The sequence below is a fragment of the Anoplopoma fimbria genome, unplaced genomic scaffold (assembly GCF_027596085.1).
Source record: "Anoplopoma fimbria isolate UVic2021 breed Golden Eagle Sablefish unplaced genomic scaffold, Afim_UVic_2022 Un_contig_12645_pilon_pilon, whole genome shotgun sequence".
Classification (NCBI taxonomy): domain Eukaryota; kingdom Metazoa; phylum Chordata; class Actinopteri; order Perciformes; family Anoplopomatidae; genus Anoplopoma; species Anoplopoma fimbria.
In genome coordinates, this window is record NW_026552596.1 from 1 (window position 1) to 15,274 (window position 15,274).

Sequence of the window (15,274 nt, forward strand, 5' to 3'; positions counted from 1 at the left end):
ATATCAGAAACAATCTTCTTAAACAGTTTATGAGAACATTCATCTGTGATGAAACCTAAGAAAAATACAGGCAAAGCTAAAAATGGCAACATATTTCTGAAATAGGACCTGCTCCTCAAAGATGTCCCAGGCTGTTTCTACTTTGAACTATTTTTCACAGGTACAGCTCTTGGTAAACGTTTGCTCAAAGCTCATGGGAAACATAAAATACTGTTTAAAAACACACCACTAACAAAGGTCCAGGTCAGGCCTCCGGTAATAAATTGCTTAATAGTTACAACCAGGCCCTCTCCTAATGATGGCCCTTCATCTGCGTTTTTATAAATATGCTTTAATGAAATAAAACACACAGACCTTGACATAAAAATGAATACATGATTTGTCATAAGAAAATGCAGTTTGTTTTTCATGTGAAGTTGATGTTTGAGCTCACTTGTCTTCAAACCCACTGATGAAAGATGCTGAGGGAAAACAAAGGAAACAGCAATCGGATGATCAGAAAGGTGCAAACCCTTAGCAGAGTTTAGGAAAAGCCAGTAGCCATATCAAACTCACAAAGGGGTTAGTTTTCAATTTGAGGTCTGTTTGGGTGAGGCCATCCAACATACCATGAGATATGCACCAGATGTTGAGGTCAGTTGCCAAAAAAACCCTCAAAATTGAGGCACAGTTCTACATGAGAAGGCTGTAAAGAGCTCAGAGGAAGAGTGCTGAATGGGATGTAAAATGTTGAGCAGCAGAGGGTGCTCTTTGACCAGATTAGATACAGGTCTTCAAGATGCCACATCACCAGAGCAGAACTTAAATGCAGGTCTGCAAAGAGTAAGTAGGGGGACGGCATCTAGTCCCTCTTTTCCAGCATTGAAATATGGCTCGTTGGTCTAGGGGTATGATTCTCGCTTAGGGTGCGAGAGGTCCCGGGTTCAAATCCCGGACGAGCCCTTAGTTTTAACCAATGGATTTCATCCATAACATAAGGCATATGATTAACACAAGTCAAAAATCACTAAATAGTATTATAGATAAGACATCCCTGATATTCACCAGTATATCATGCAAGTTTAGAGTGTGTGTAAATTGTTGCCAAATACACTTGATGCTCGACTTAGTGCCATGATTCAACTAAAGCTTCCTTTTGTTAATGTCGACTAACTTATATGTCTCATTGAATTGTACACATCCACATTCACAATGTAGCCTCTGCATTCAACCCATAGTGGTATTAGATCAGTGGGTTAGAGGGTGTGGTGTCTTGCTCATGGGCACTGGCTGCTGACAGACCACATTGTGTACCTGGTCACTACTACTAGGACTTAAGCTATTTGACCCTTTCAATTAAATAACAAATATGTCAAGCACTTGGCCAGCAACCATTACAATTACTGTTTTTCACATGATAACACACTAAATCTACACATAAAATCACAGTTACTGAGACTGACTCTCAGAGAGACTCTGTGGTGGCATCAGCCATCTTCTATAGAGTGGTCTGCTGGAGCAGCAGCATCTCGACAGCCGACAAAAATAGACTTAACAAACTTGTCAGGAATGCCAGCTGTGTGCTGGGGTGTCCACTAGATACATTGGAAGTGGTGGGAGAGAGGAGGATGATGGCCAAGCTATCATCCCTGATGGACAACACCTCCCACCCCATGCAGGACACCCTGGCAGCTCTGTACAGCTCTTTCAGCCACCGGCTGCTTCACCCCGGTGTGTGAAGGAGAGGTACTGCAGGTCCTTCCTTCCTGCTGCTGTCAGGCTGCACAACCAGCTCTGTCTACCATCCCAGTAGACCACACAACACTAAAAATCTGTGCAATATAAATACACTGTGCAATACTATAATTATTCTGTCTGTATATATAATATTTTAGTTATCATGGAGTTTTTTTTACTTATTTAATATTCTTTACTGCATTATAACTGTTTTACTTATTTATAATAGTTGTTTTGATCTTGTTTTTTTTACTATGTCTCTTGTTTGCACTATACTCTATGACAGGGTAGGAAAGAACATTGCCATCGCCAGATATTCAGTCATTAACACTGATTCACCAGATTGTAATTTGCTGAAAGCTTAATTTCAAGTACACAAAAGAACAGAACAGGCTTTTCCTATGATGGTACGCAACTCACTGGTACAGAAAATGATGAAGATTAAAAAATTTGCAAGCCTACAAATCCCAATGACGGTAATCTTGGAAAACCAGAAAAAAACATCAGAAGCAATCTTCTTAAAAACCAGTGGCGAATCGTAACTATCAGAATGGGCCCTTCTATACCTCCCTACAAATAAAAAAAATACTAACTAGAAATATGGTCGTCCCTGGCCGCTTTTATGTTATATGCAAAACATAATGTTACTGCTCCATCTTCAAAAATGATGTTGTTCTAGTTATCGTCTTGAAAAGGGCACTGATAATAAATCGGCAATAATATCATCTCCAGATATCTTCACCACCGGCTGCGTGAATATTATCTCCACCTGTTGCCATTTTCAGAGTCAGCTATCGATCGCTAATTAGCATTAAGCTAGGTTTCGTGAGCGGGTCTTCTAGAATACCCTGGAGCCGGGAAAATTATGAGAGAATACGCCCATTGGCTACAAATCCAAATATTATTGGTTGATCAAATTGTCAATCCAAACGTACGCTCTCATTACGTTCAATTGTCAGGGCATTCTATCAAAGAAATAGAATACCCTGGATGGACGATATTCTACCCAGAGACACGTAGAGAAAAATATCTGATTGGTTGCATTTTTTTCCCAACATTAAACCACTCGAATAAGCAAAGCATGGACGGAAAACAACAGAAACAAGTCGGCGTAATTTTAAATTTTATTTTATTTTATTAACAGAATTAATCAGATATGTTTTTTATTTTTTTGATTTGAGGATTCAAGGGCCTTCTCTGAATACCTTGAAGGCCCTGACATTTCGCCACTGTTAAAAACACACCACTAACAAAGGTCCAGGTCAGGCCTCCGGTAATAAGTTGCTTGATAGTTACAACCAGGCCCTCTCCTAGTGATGGCCCTTCATTTACGTCTTCATAAATATGCTTTAATGAAATAAAACCCACAGACTTTGACATAAAAATGAAGACATGATTTGTCCTAAGAAAATGCAGTTTGTTTTTTATGTGAAGCTAATGTTTGAGCTCAAGTGTCTTCAGACCCACTGTCAATAGATCAGTGGGTGAGGGAAAACAAAGGAATCAACAAACCGGATGAAGAAAAAGGTGCAAACCCTTAGCAGAGTTTAGGAAAAGCCAGTAGCCATATCACACTCCAAAATGAGTGAGTTTTCAACTTGAGGTCTGTTTGAGTGAGATATGTAGCATATGATGATGTCAGTTGACAAAAAATAACCTCAAAATGCCCAGTTCTACTTGAGAATGCTGTAAAGAGCTCAGAGGAAGAGTGCTGAATGGGAGGTAAACTGTTGAGCAGCAGAGGGTGCTCTTTGACCAGATTAGATACAGGTCTTCAAGATGCCACATCACCAGAGCAGAACTTAAATGCAGGTCTGCAAAGCGTAAGTAGGGGGACGGCATCTAGTCCCTCTTTTCCAGCATTGAAATATGGCTCGTTGGTCTAGGGGTATGATTCTCGCTTTGGGTGCGAGAGGTCCCGGGTTCAAATCCCGGACGAGCCCTGACTTTTAACCAATGGATTTCATCGGGTATAACAAAAAGCGTATGATTAACAGAAGTCGAAAATCACTGAAAAGTGCTGTAGTCAAGACATCCATTGGAATTCACTGGCAAATTTACAGTGTGTGTAAAATGTTGCCAAATACACTTGATGCTTGACTTAGTGCCATGATTCAACCAAAGCTTTCTTTTATTAATGTCTACTAACTTATATGTCTCATTGAATAGTACACATCCACATTAAAAATGTAGCCTCTGCATTCAACCCATAGTGGTATTAGGATCAGTGGGCAGTTAGAGGGTATGGTGTCTTGCTCATGGGCACTGGCTGCTGACAGACCACATTGTGTACCTGGTCACTACTACTAGGACTTGAGCCGATGACCCTCAGATTGCCATGGCATGTCCCCAAAAGAGCAAGCTACTATTACACCTTTCGTGCCTCTTCTAGTACACTGATTAAAATATAATTATACAAATAAAATATAAACAAAGATACGATAGGTGTAAAATGAAATAATAAATAGAGTGCATACAAAATATGAAACATGGTTACAAAAAGGTGAATAGCGGATGGTATTGTCAGCAACAACAGATGAGACGTCTCTCAGGAGCCTTGGCTCCAAATACATTGCTATCAATTGCTTAAGCTATTTGACCCTTTCACTTAAATAACAAATATGTCAACGCAGCCAGCAAACATTACAATTACTTTTTTTCACATGATAACACACTAAATCTACACATAAATCACAGTTACTGAGACTGACTCTCAGAGAGCCAAACCTCAGCTCAAGTGTACAAAACTCTAAACACATTTTTTCTGCTTTGCACCCAATTTGCAATTCAACATGGAACTTTTTGAAACACACTGCACACAGTTCTCTACCTAAGACAGAAGAATCTGACATAAAGTCTATTTTTTTGCAATTTCGAAAGACTTGCACCATCCAATATGCAACATCCATTGACCAATTGGCCGATACACGTGCCACCTTGCGAAACACCTTAATACTTGGTTGTTGACCCATCAATCAGGTTGTATGCACTATAAAAAGACCACAGGTGAGTATCTATTTACTACAACAACAATGGAAGCCAGCATAGCAGTGAGTTTTCAAAAACATGCATAGGCTGCTGTTCTGATTTGCTGCTGTTCTGATTTGCAGTGCAAAATGCAACCTTTGGAAATGCATCGGTGTACTGATTGATTTTTCAGTGTGGAGAGAAATACATGTTTTCATCAGTGTGCAGTACTGCTAGTCTTGGTTGTTGTGTTTGTTTAATTTATTCATGTGCTTCACTCTAACAATAATGCTGAAAAATCTGACTCAGACTATATCCTTAAAAAGGTGAAAATATTAAAAGTATTTTTGATTGAGCACAGGAGTGTGTCATTTGTTTAAACAGGATCAGATCATAACAGCCAATATACTGTATGTGCCACGCGGTGACGATATATAAGGTCCTACTTGTGTTTGTGCTTGTGTGAATCGGGTGTTTTGTTTTGACAAATGAGCTCTATTTTCAAAATTGTGCTTAAATGATTGTAAACTATAAAATTCACGTGGCTTGTCCTATCTTATCAATAAGGAATAAAATTACAAAATAATTTTTACATAAAAAAACGAACAATTTAAATCATTGAAGGCATCCTCAACAAGAAAACACTTTAGCAGACTATGTGAACGTCAGTTGTATGTGTGTTAGTTGTATGGGGCACTAAATTTAATAATAAAGACTCCCAGCGGAGTGGAGGAGTCTTGCCACTGGTCACAAGCCCACTATTCCACTCACTTTCTGTAACCACTGGAGCATGAAAGCATGGTGGAATTAGCTAGCTAACTAGCCAGCTGCTAAATTACTTACATTTAATATTGGAATGCTTCATCTCCACACTCTAGTAACAGGGTAGGAAAGAACATTGCTATCGCCAGATATTCAGTCATTAACACTGATTCACCAGATTATGTAATTTGCTGAAAGCTTAATTTCAAGTACACAAAAAGAACAGAACAGGCTTTTCCTATGACTGTTACGCAACTGACTGGTACAGAAAAATGCATCTTAAAGCAAAAACGATAGATGCTGTGGGGAGAGTAGAGGAGCAGTCTGATAAGAGGATGTTAATATTGTACTTTAGACTTATCTACTGCACAAATGACAAAAATGGGCAATGTAGGAGAATCTAGGCAAATTCACTCATCAGTTGGACTGATAATTTGGTCAACCTTAATGTGTCAATGAAGATTAAAAAAATTAGCAGTCCTAAAAATCCAAGTGATGATAATCTGGAGAAAAAACAAGAAAAAAATATCAGAAACAATCTTCTTAAACAGTTTATGAGAACATTCATCTGTGATGACAGCTAAGAAAAATACAGGCAAAGCTAAAAATGGCAACATTTTTCTGAAATAGGACCTGCTCCTCAAAGATGTCCCAGGCTGTTTGTACTTTGAATTATCTTTCACAGGTACAGCTCATGGTCAACTTTAGCTCAAAGCTCATGGAAACATAAAATACTTTTAAAAACACACCACTAACAAAGGTCCAGGTCAGGCCTCCGGTAATAAGTTGCTTAATAGTTACAACCAGGCCCTCTCCTAATGATGGCCCTTCATCTGCGTTTTTATAAATATGCTTTAATGAAATAAAACACACAGACCTTGACATAAAAATGAATACATGATTAGTCATAAGAAAATGCAGTTTGTTTTTCATGTGAAGTTGATGTTTGAGCTCACTTGTCTTCAAACCCACTGATGAAAGATGCTGAGGGAAAACAAAGGAAACAGCAATCCGGATGATCAGAAAGGTGCAAACCCTTAGCAGAGTTTAGGGAAAGCCAGTAGCCATATCAAACTCACAAAGGGGTTAGTTTTCAATTTGAGGTCTGTTTGGGTGAGGCCATCCAACATACCGTGAGATATGCATCAGATGTTGAGGTCAGTTGCCCAAAAAAACTCAAAATTGAGGCACAGTTCTACATGAGAAGGCTGTAAAGAGCTCAGAGGAAGAGTGCTGAATGGGATGTAAAATGTTGAGCAGCAGAGGGTGCTCTTTGACCAGATTAGATACAGGTCTTCAAGATGCCACATCACCAGAGCAGAACTTAAATGCAGGTCTGCAAAGAGTAAGTAGGGGGACGGCATCTAGTCCCTCTTTTCCAGCATTGAAATATGGCTCGTTGGTCTAGGGGTATGATTCTCGCTTAGGGTGCGAGAGGTCCCGGGTTCAAATCCCGGACGAGCCCTTAGTTTTAACCAATGGATTTCATCCATAACATAAGGCATATGATTAACACAAGTCAAAAATCACTAAATAGTATTATAGATAAGACATCCCTGATATTCACCAGTATATCATGCAAGTTTAGAGTGTGTGTAAATCGTTGCCAAATACACTTGATGCTCGACTTAGTGCCATGATTCAACTAAAGCTTCCTTTTGTTAATGTCTACTAATTTATATGTCTCATTGAATTGTACACATCCACATTCACAATGTAGCCTCTGCATTCAACCCATAGTGGTATTAGGATCAGTGGGCAGTTAGAGGGTGTGGTGTCTTGCTCATGGGCACTGGCTGCTGACAGACCACATTGTGTACCTGGTCACTACTACTAGGACTTAAGCTATTTGACCCTTTCAATTAAATAACAAATATGTCAACGCAGCCAGCAACCATTACAATTACTGTTTTTTCACATGATAACACACTAAATCTACACATAAATCACAGTTACTGAGACTGACTCTCAGAGAGACTCTGTGGTGGCATCAGCCATCTTCTATGGAGTGGTCTGCTGGAGCAGCAGCATCTCGACAGCCGACAAAAATAGACTTAACAAACTTGTCAGGAATGCCAGCTGTGTGCTGGGGTGTCCACTAGATACATTGGAAGTGGTGGGAGAGAGGAGGATGATGGCCAAGCTATCATCCCTGATGGACAACACCTCCCACCCCATGCAGGACACCCTGGCAGCTCTGTACAGCTCTTTCAGCCACCGGCTGCTTCACCCCCGGTGTGTGAAGGAGAGGTACTGCAGGTCCTTCCTTCCTGCTGCTGTCAGGCTGCACAACCAGCTCTGTCTACCATCCCAGTAGACCACACAACACTAAAAATCTGTGCAATATAAATACACTGTGCAATACTATAATTATTCTGTCTGTATATATAATATTTTAGTTATCATGGAGTTTTTTTTACTTATTTAATATTCTTTACTGCATTATAACTGTTTTACTTATTTATAATAGTTGTTTTGATCTTGTTTTTTTTTACTATGTCTCTTGTTTGCACTATACTCTATGCTGCTGTAATACTGTAAATTACCCCGCTGCAGGACTAATAAAGGATTATCTTATCTTATTTTATCTTACTTTCTGTAACCACTTGAGCATGAAAGCATGGTGGAATTAGCTAGCTAACTAGCCAGCTGCTAAATGACTTACATTTAACATTTTAATGCTTCATCTCCACACTCTAGTAACAGGGTAGGAAAGAACATTGCCATCGCCAGATATTCAGTCATTAACACTGATTCACCAGATTATGTAATTTGCTGAAAGCTTAATTTCAAGTACACAAAAAGAACAGAACAGGCTTTTCCTATGACTGTTACGCAACTGACTGGTACAGAAAAATGATCCTAAAGCAAAAACGATAGATGCTGTGGGAGAGACGAGGAGCAGTCTGATAAGAGGATGTTAATATTGTACATTTAGATATATCTAGTCATTAACAATGTAGGAGAATCTGCAATTCACTCATCACTGGACTGATAATTTGGCCAACCTTAATGTGCAATGAAGAAAGTCCTAAAAATTGAATAATCTGGAGAAGAAACATCAGAAACAATCTTCTTAAACAGTTTATGAGAACAAAAAGAACAGAACAGGTCATTTTTCACCTATGATGGTAACGTACACAAAAAGAACAGAAACTCACTGGTACAGAAAATGATGAAGATTAAAAAATTTGCAAGCCTACAAATCCCAATGACGGTAATCTTGGAAAACCAGAAAAAAACATCAGAAGCAATCTTCTTAAAAACCAGTGGCGAATCGTAACTATCAGAATGGGCCCTTCTATACCTCCCTACAAATAAAAAAAATACTAACTAGAAATATGGTCGTCCCTGGCCGCTTTTATGTTATATGCAAAACATAATGTTACTGCTCCATCTTCAAAAATGATGTTGTTCTAGTTATCGTCTTGAAAAGGGCACTGATAATAAATCGGCAATAATATCATCTCCACCTGCTACGATATCTTCACCACCGGCTGCGTGAATATTATCTCCACCTGTTGCCATTTTCAGAGTCAGCTATCGATCGCTAATTAGCATTAAGCTAGGTTTCGTGAGCGGGTCTTCTAGAATACCCTGGAGCCGGGAAAATTATGAGAGAATACGCCCATTGGCTACAAATCCAAATATTATTGGTTGATCAAATTGTCAATCCAAACGTACGCTCTCATTACGTTCAATTGTCAGGGCATTCTATCAAAGCAATAGAATACCCTGGATGGACGATATTCTACCCAGAGACACGTAGAGAAAAATATCTGATTGGTTGCATTTTTTTCCAACATTAAACCACTCGAATAAGCAAAGCATGGACGGAAAACAACAGAAACAAGTCGGCGTAATTTTAAATTTTATTTTATTTTATTAACAGAATTAATCAGATATGTTTTTTATTTTTTTGATTTGAGGATTCAAGGGCCTTCTCTGAATACCTTGAAGGCCCTGACATTTCGCCACTGTTAAAAACACACCACTAACAAAGGTCCAGGTCAGGCCTCCGGTAATAAGTTGCTTGATAGTTACAACCAGGCCCTCTCCTAGTGATGGCCCTTCATTTACGTCTTCATAAATATGCTTTAATGAAATAAAACCCACAGACTTTGACATAAAAATGAAGACATGATTTGTCCTAAGAAAATGCAGTTTGTTTTTTATGTGAAGCTAATGTTTGAGCTCAAGTGTCTTCAGACCCACTGTCAATAGATCAGTGGGTGAGGGAAAACAAAGGAATCAACAAACCGGATGAAGAAAAAGGTGCAAACCCTTAGCAGAGTTTAGGAAAAGCCAGTAGCCATATCACACTCCAAAATGGGTGAGTTTTCAACTTGAGGTCTGTTTGAGTGAGATATGTAGCATATGATGATGTCAGTTGACAAAAAATAACCTCAAAATGCCCAGTTCTACTTGAGAATGCTGTAAAGAGCTCAGAGGAAGAGTGCTGAATGGGAGGTAAAATGTTGAGCAGCAGAGGGTGCTCTTTGACCAGATTAGATACAGGTCTTCAAGATGCCACATCACCAGAGCAGAACTTAAATGCAGGTCTGCAAAGAGTAAGTAGGGGGACGGCATCTAGGCCCTCTTTTCCAGTATTGAAATATGGCTCGTTGGTCTAGGGGTATGATTCTCGCTTTGGGTGCGAGAGGTCCCGGGTTCAAATCCCGGACGAGCCCTGACTTTTAACAATGGGTTTCATCGGGTATAACAAAAAGCGTATGATTAACAGAAGTCGAAAATCACTGAAAAGTGCTGTAGTCAAGACATCCATTGGAATTCACTGGCAAATTTACAGTGTGTGTAAAATGTTGCCAAATACACTTGATGCTTGACTTAGTGCCATGATTCAACCAAAGCTTTCTTTTATTAATGTCTACTAACTTATATGTCTCATTGAATAGTACACATCCACATTAAAAATGTAGCCTCTGCATTCAACCCATAGTGGTATTAGGATCAGTGGGCAGTTAGAGGGTATGGTGTCTTGCTCATGGGCACTGGCTGCTGACAGACCACATTGTGTACCTGGTCACTACTACTAGGACTTGAGCCGATGACCCTCAGATTGTCATGGCATGTCCCCAAAAGAGCAAGCTACTATTACACCTTTCGTGCCTCTTCTAGTACACTGATTAAAATATAATTATACAAATAAAATATAAACAAAGATACGATAGGTGTAAAATGAAATAATAAATAGAGTGCATACAAAATATGAAACATGGTTACAAAAAGGTGAATAGTGGATGGTATTGTCAGCAACAACAGATGAGACGTCTCTCAGGAGCCTTGGCTCCAAATACATTGCTATCAATTGCTTAAGCTATTTGACCCTTTCACTTAAATAACAAATATGTCAACGCAGCCAGCAAACATTACAATTACTTTTTTTCACATGATAACACACTAAATCTACACATAAATCACAGTTACTGAGACTGACTCTCAGAGAGCCAAACCTCAGCTCAAGTGTACAAAACTCTAAACACATTTTTTCTGCTTTGCACCCAATTTGCAATTCAACATGGCACTTTTTGAAACACACTGCACACAGTTCTCTACCTAAGACAGAAGAATCTGACATAAAGTCTATTTTTTTGCAATTTCGAAAGACTTGCACCATCCAATATGCAACATCCATTGACCAATTGGCCGATACACGTGCCACCTTGCGAAACACCTTAATACTTGGTTGTTGACCCATCAATCAGGTTGTATGCACTATAAAAAGACCACAGGTGAGTATCTATTTACTACAACAACAATGGAAGCCTGCATAGCAGTGAGTTTTCAAAAACATGCATAGGCTGCTGTTCTGATTTGCTGCTGTTCTGATTTGCAGTGCAAAATGCAACCTTTGGAAATGCATCGGTGTACTGATTGATTTTTCAGTGTGGAGAGAAATACATGTTTTCATCAGTGTGCAGTACTGCTAGTCTTGTGTGTTGTGTTTGTTTAATTTATTCATGTGCTTCACTCTAACAATAATGCTGAAAAATCTGACTCAGACTATATCCTTAAAAAGGTGAAAATATTAAAAGTATTTTTGATTGAGCACAGGAGTGTGTCATTTGTTTAAACAGGATCAGATCGTAACAGCCAATATACTGTATGTGCCACGTGGTGACGATATATAAGGTCCTACTTGTGTTTGTGCTTGTGTGAATCGGGTGTTTTGTTTTGACAAATGAGCTCTATTTTCAAAATTGTGCTTAAATGATTGTAAACTATAAAATTCACGTGGCTTGTCCTATCTTATCAATAAGGAATAAAATTACAAAATAATTTTTACATAAAAAAACGAACAATTTAAATCATTGAAGGCATCCTCAACAAGAAAACACTTTAGCAGACTATGTGAACGTCAGTTGTATGTGTGTTAGTTGTATGGGGCACTAAATTTAATAATAAAGACTCCCAGCGGAGTGGAGGAGTCTTGCCACTGGTCACAAGCCCACTATTCCACTCACTTTCTGTAACCACTGGAGCATGAAAGCATGGTGGAATTAGCTAGCTAACTAGCCAGCTGCTAAATGACTTACATTTAATATTGGAATGCTTCATCTCCACACTCTAGTAACAGGGTAGGAAAGAACATTGCTATCGCCAGATATTCAGTCATTAACACTGATTCACCAGATTATGTAATTTGCTGAAAGATTAATTTCAAGTACACAAAAAGAACAGAACAGGCTTTTCCTATGACTGTTACGCAACTCACTGGTACAGAAAATGCATCTTAAAGCAAAAACGATAGATGCTGTGGGGAGAGTAGAGGAGCAGTCTGATAAGAGGATGTTAATATTGTACTTTAGACTTATCTACTGCACAAATGACAATAATGGGCAATGTAGGAGAATCTAGGCAAATTCACTCATCAGTTGGACTGATAATTTGGCCAACCTTAATGTGTCAATGAAGATTAAAAAAATTAGCAGTCCTAAAAATCCAAGTGATGATAATCTGGAGAAAAAACAAGAAAAAAATATCAGAAACAATCTTCTTAAACAGTTTATGAGAACATTCATCTGTGATGAAATCTAAGAAAAATACAGGCAAAGCTAAAAATGGCAACATTTTTCTGAAATAGGACCTGCTCCTCAAAGATGTCCCCTGTTTGTACTTTGAACTATTTTTCACAGGTACAGCTCATGGTCAACTTTAGCTCAAAGCTCATGGAAACATAAAATACTTTTAAAAACACACCACTAACAAAGGTCCAGGTCAGGCCTCCGGTAATAAGTTGCTTAATAGTTACAACCAGGCCCTCTCCTAATGATGGCCCTTCATCTGCGTTTTTATAAATATGCTTTAATGAAATAAAACACACAGACCTTGACATAAAAATGAATACATGATTAGTCATAAGAAAATGCAGTTTGTTTTTCATGTGAAGTTGATGTTTGAGCTCACTTGTCATCAAACCCACTGATGAAAGATGCTGAGGGAAAACAAAGGAAACAGCAATCCGGATGATCAGAAAGGTGCAAACCCTTAGCAGAGTTTAGGAAAAGCCAGTAGCCATATCAAACTCCCAAAGGGGTTAGTTTTCAATTTGAGGTCTGTTTGGGTGAGGCCATCCAACATACCGTGAGATATGCATCAGATGTTGAGGTCAGTTGCCAAAAAAACTCAAAATTGAGGCACAGTTCTACATGAGAAGGCTGTAAAGAGCTCAGAGGAAGAGTGCTGAATGGGATGTAAAATGTTGAGCAGCAGAGGGTGCTCTTTGACCAGATTAGATACAGGTCTTCAAGATGCCACATCACCAGAGCAGAACTTAAATGCAGGTCTGCAAAGAGTAAGTAGGGGGACGGCATCTAGTCCCTCTTTTCCAGCATTGAACTATGGCTCGTTGGTCTAGGGGTATGATTCTCGCTTAGGGTGCGAGAGGTCCCGGGTTCAAATCCCGGACGAGCCCTTAGTTTTAACCAATGGATTTCATCCATAACATAAGGCATATGATTAACACAAGTCAAAAATCACTAAATAGTATTATAGATAAGACATCCCTGATATTCACCAGTATATCATGCAAGTTTAGAGTGTGTGTAAATCGTTGCCAAATACACTTGATGCTCGACTTAGTGCCATGATTCAACTAAAGCTTCCTTTTGTTAATGTCTACTAATTTATATGTCTCATTGAATTGTACACATCCACATTCACAATGTAGCCTCTGCATTCAACCCATAGTGGTATTAGGATCAGTGGGCAGTTAGAGGGTGTGGTGTCTTGCTCATGGGCACTGGCTGCTGACAGACCACATTGTGTACCTGGTCACTACTACTAGGACTTAAGCTATTTGACCCTTTCAATTAAATAACAAATATGTCAACGCAGCCAGCAACCATTACAATTACTGTTTTTTCACATGATAACACACTAAATCTACACATAAATCACAGTTACTGAGACTGACTCTCAGAGAGACTCTGTGGTGGCATCAGCCATCTTCTATGGAGTGGTCTGCTGGAGCAGCAGCATCTCGACAGCCGACAAAAATAGACTTAACAAACTTGTCAGGAATGCCAGCTGTGTGCTGGGGTGTCCACTAGATACATTGGAAGTGGTGGGAGAGAGGAGGATGATGGCCAAGCTATCATCCCTGATGGACAACACCTCCCACCCCATGCAGGACACCCTGGCAGCTCTGTACAGCTCTTTCAGCCACCGGCTGCTTCACCCCCGGTGTGTGAAGGAGAGGTACTGCAGGTCCTTCCTTCCTGCTGCTGTCAGGCTGCACAACCAGCTCTGTCTACCATCCCAGTAGACCACACAACACTAAAAATCTGTGCAATATAAATACACTGTGCAATACTATAATTATTCTGTCTGTATATATAATATTTTAGTTATCATGGAGTTTTTTTTACTTATTTAATATTCTTTACTGCATTATAACTGTTTTACTTATTTATAATAGTTGTTTTGATCTTGTTTTTTTTTTACTATGTCTCTTGTTTGCACTATACTCTATGCTGCTGTAATACTGTAAATTACCCCGCTGCAGGACTAATAAAGGATTATCTTATCTTATTTTTTATCTTACTTTCTGTAACCACTTGAGCATGAAAGCATGGTGGAATTAGCTAGCTAACTAGCCAGCTGCTAAATGACTTAGCCTACATTTAACATTTTAATGCTTCATCTCCACACTCTAGTAACAGGGTAGGAAAGAACATTGCCATCGCCAGATATTCAGTCATTAACACTGATTCACCAGATTATGTAATTTGCTGAAAGCTTAATTTCAAGTACACAAAAAGAACAGAACAGGCTTTTCCTATGACTGTAACGCAACTGACTGGTACAGAAAAATGCATCCTAAAGCAAAAAAAGATGCTTGGGAGAGCCTAGGAGCAGTCTGATAAGAGGATGTTATATTGTACTTTAGACTTAACCACAAAAATAATCAATGAGGAGAATCTTCTTAAAAACTGATAATTTGGCCAACCTTAATGTGTCAATGAAGATTAAAAAAATTGGGTCCTAAAAATCCAAGTGATGATAATCTGGAGAAGAAACAAAAAAAAATATCAGAAACAACTTAAAAGTTTATGGAACATTCATCTGTGATGACAGCTTTTAAGTTATATGCAAAACATAATGTTACTGATTCATCTTCAGATTATGTAATTTGCTGAAAGCTTAATTTCAAGTACACTTGAAAAGGAACAGAAAGGCTTTTCCTATGATGGTAATGCAACTCACTGGTACCAAATGATGAAGATTAAAAAATTTCACTACATCCCAATGACGTGTAATCTTGGAAAACCTGAAAAAAACCATTTTCTTAAAAAGAGTGGCAAAC

At 38.8% G+C, this 15,274-nt stretch overlaps 5 non-coding genes across 5 annotated transcripts; all 5 read left to right on the forward strand.

The window, feature by feature from the left end:
* Nucleotides 1-870: 870 nt before the first annotated feature.
* Nucleotides 871-942, forward strand: trnap-agg (transfer RNA proline (anticodon AGG)). Its single transcript has one exon. It is a non-coding gene; the product is annotated as a tRNA-Pro (tRNA).
* Nucleotides 943-3,587: 2,645 nt separating this feature from the next.
* Nucleotides 3,588-3,659, forward strand: trnap-ugg (transfer RNA proline (anticodon UGG)). The gene has a single exon. It is a non-coding gene; the product is annotated as a tRNA-Pro (tRNA).
* A 3,179-nt stretch (nucleotides 3,660-6,838) lies between these two features.
* trnap-agg (transfer RNA proline (anticodon AGG)) lies at nucleotides 6,839-6,910 on the forward strand. The gene has a single exon. It is a non-coding gene; the product is annotated as a tRNA-Pro (tRNA).
* Nucleotides 6,911-10,064: 3,154 nt separating this feature from the next.
* On the forward strand, nucleotides 10,065-10,136 carry trnap-ugg (transfer RNA proline (anticodon UGG)). The gene has a single exon. It is a non-coding gene; the product is annotated as a tRNA-Pro (tRNA).
* Nucleotides 10,137-13,309: 3,173 nt separating this feature from the next.
* Nucleotides 13,310-13,381, forward strand: trnap-agg (transfer RNA proline (anticodon AGG)). Its single transcript has one exon. It is a non-coding gene; the product is annotated as a tRNA-Pro (tRNA).
* The last annotated feature ends 1,893 nt before the right edge of the window (nucleotides 13,382-15,274 follow it).